The sequence below is a fragment of the Diadema antillarum genome, unplaced genomic scaffold (genome assembly GCF_040938485.1).
Source record: "Diadema antillarum isolate AM-2024a unplaced genomic scaffold, OU_Dant_1.0 seq00000636_RagTag, whole genome shotgun sequence".
Lineage (NCBI taxonomy): Eukaryota > Metazoa > Echinodermata > Echinoidea > Diadematoida > Diadematidae > Diadema > Diadema antillarum.
In genome coordinates, this window is record NW_027271553.1 from 394,249 (window position 1) to 397,458 (window position 3,210).

Below are 3,210 nucleotides of genomic sequence, written 5' to 3' on the forward strand. Positions count from 1 at the left end.
GCTCGTGGGTTTAAACAGTTCCAAAGTTAAACTCGAGCATCCAATTCTTATTTCTAACTGATCCTCTCCGTCCTGTACATCGTTCGTTTATCGATGTGCTGCGATGTCGGCCAAAAAAAAAGATGAAAGATGTTTGCATAAGAGGAGGAGAAGCATTGCGAGCCGGAGTAACATGTGTGTTATGTATTGTTTTCATTTGCTAATCAAATGAATGAAGTTTCCTTCCTTCCTTCCTTCACTCATTCATTTCTTATTGAACTATGGACTGTTATCCGTAATAAGACTATTTTATAGGCGTGAAACTATAATACAGACATGCATGTGTAGGGTAGGGCCCATAGAAAGTAAGCGTCGCAACTTGCCGAAGCGTGAATTTGAGTTTGGTCTCGACATTTTCAATGAAAGAGCGCCATCTACAGTCCAAACATATTGCAACCCATTTCCCATTGCTAGCCATGATCGGACTTGAGATTTATGATGGTACATGTACTACATTAATTCTTATTGGCTACCACTGCTTTCATGTATCACGTTTCTGTACTTTTCAGAGAATACCTACTCAAGTTTGATCCCACCACGCACATCTGTATCGTGTCTGCCTATGCTTCTTGTTGAATGCTCTTTCTTCCTCGCTTTCTCTGAATGCTGGATTTTAATGTTCAGTAGTTTACACTTTTAAAAATGAATCTCTTAATTCGGACTCAGGGTCAGAAATTTGTAAACACGACATAAGATTTATTTTTAGACTACATAAATATTACATTCAACATTGTGCACTATAATGCCTTCCACGTAGAGATGCCGTAATAATATGACACTGCATGAAACCATGTATTTACACGACTAAATTTATCCTCAATAATTTACTTCTTTGGAGGGCTGTTACTTGATCGCTGTTTCCATAATTTGAGTAACTGTTGTTATCGTAACATAACAGTGACTGTAACATAGCATTTCTTTGGAGAAATAATATATATTGTAGCTTATAATATATTAAATTGGCCAGTAAGCATAGACTAGAATGAGTGTAAACGTAAAACAGCAGGAAAATAAGATAATGTGCTATGAAAAGCTTTGGCATGCAAGCGCTTTCAGTTATTATCGTCATTATTATTACTATTATTATTTTTCGGTCTTTTGCTACCAATATTCCCACAGAATCTTTCTTTCAAGGAAAAATGAAAAATGCAATTTGTGTTCCCAGAGTAAAGCTTGATTCATCTGCTTTTATATGGTACAATTAATGACTATACCAAGGTTGTTGCTGCCACGGTACGTAGAAAGTTTTGGCACCAACCAAGGCGGGACTTTGTTTCTCGATAGGAGATGAAAGCTAGCTCGATAGTGCCTGCAAACAGTCATGATCTTATAGGTACTGTTTACCATTGGGAGCAGTGATTTAAAAATGTTCTAGATATCACAGCATATGGGTAGATCTGTGGTATCACAAAACATCCTACCATATAAAAAATTGCAATAAAGCCTACAACATATATGGAGATATCGCGGTTTTTCTAACTAAACCATAGCTGTAGACGGTTTAGTCTAAAAACAATTTCATTGTAACTATATGTTCACATTTTGAATATTTAATAGTACTTAACATTGATTACACTGATTATCATTTTTTTACATTGGTTGTTTCTATCCCGAACTCACATTTTAGAACTATTTTGAAACACAAAAGCTGGATTTTTGTTTCATCTGCAAATGGTAAATAATGCCTCTATGTAGGGAGTACCAGTGCAGTTGTACTATAGAACGATTCGAATGGGTTTGGCGCCATCTTTCGTCGTAATTCTACAATATCATTTTCTCGCTTCGAAGTGTATGAAAAACATTGATGGGGTATCGGGGACAGAGGGAGCGCATACATCTAGTGAAAGGTTTGTTGCTAATTCTCGAGTTTTTTTTTCTTCTAAATTGTCGATCTGTAAAATTGATGTTAGGCCATTCAATGCATGCTGCTAAACTTTAAAAAAAAAATATTAATCTGCATTTGTAGTTACGATTCGACAGAAGTTGTGACAAATTATTTCTACCACTTGCTTGTCGTGTGATACATTGTATAATGTATATAAACGGTCAGTGGTTTTACATTCTATCATTCAATAACCCAGGTACAAGCGAAGGTCCCCAAAATGCTCAGCCAGAACGCCCCAACCGCGCCCCGCCCCGCCCCGCCCAGAGATACCATCCCCATGGCGGATGTGTAGTGTTGGTCCCACAGGTATGTCGTGCTGTAGGGCTAAGTGAGTCTCCAAATCGTGTGAGTGAAAACTTAGCATTACCCTTCTGAGGGTATCAAAACTTGTGCTTTAACCACATTTTGACTAGATAAGAACACCAAGGTTTCTAAATGCCTGTCAAGTACCACTATGCTCTTTACCTTTTCAGGGAGTGTTTCTGCTTTAAAGGGTGTGTACAGTTCTGGTCGAGGTGTAGATTTAGCTTTTAACATTTTGCGAGATATTCAGAAACCACTCTATGAGATGTCAAAGAGCATGCAGTTCTAAGGGGTATCAAAAGTTTATTCGATGAAAATCGGTTTTGAAATGGCTGAGATATCCAAAAACAAGGTGAAACAAAGAGATCTTAATAAAGTTGGGGCATGTCGCCTTTTATTATTAGCACTTTTTTGGATATCTCAGCCATTTGAAAACCAATTTTCATCACATAAACGTTAAATCCTTCTTAAAATTACATGCTCTTTCATATTTCAGAAGAGGCTTTTCATCATCTCACTTAGGAATGTTCAAAACATGAATCCCTACCTCAACCAGTACTGCACAGTCCCTTTAATCTCGGGAGCAAGAATTTTAACCCCCAAAAGATGATTTTTGGCAGGAATTACCAAAAGAAATCCATGGATGAAATATTTAATGTTAAAAGTCTGTCAGAGCAGTGATTTGTGATAAGAGTGATTTTTATTTCAATCCTTCATGAAGTCCCCGTAGATTAATGACTGGCAACAAAACTCTCACATGAGTGCATTATGTTGAATGCAAAATCTTTGTATGCAGATACATTTGAAGTAACCATTGAGCTCCTTGGGTCAGGAGGCAGAGATAGTATTGAAAAGTTGTGCTAGGATAATTATGATCACACTGACTTGATTCCTTGCAGTTGTCAGAAAATTATGAAGCACTGATGGTTTGATGAAAAAGTAGAATTCTTTTTAAGCTGCTTTGATATCCACAGTAACCCAAA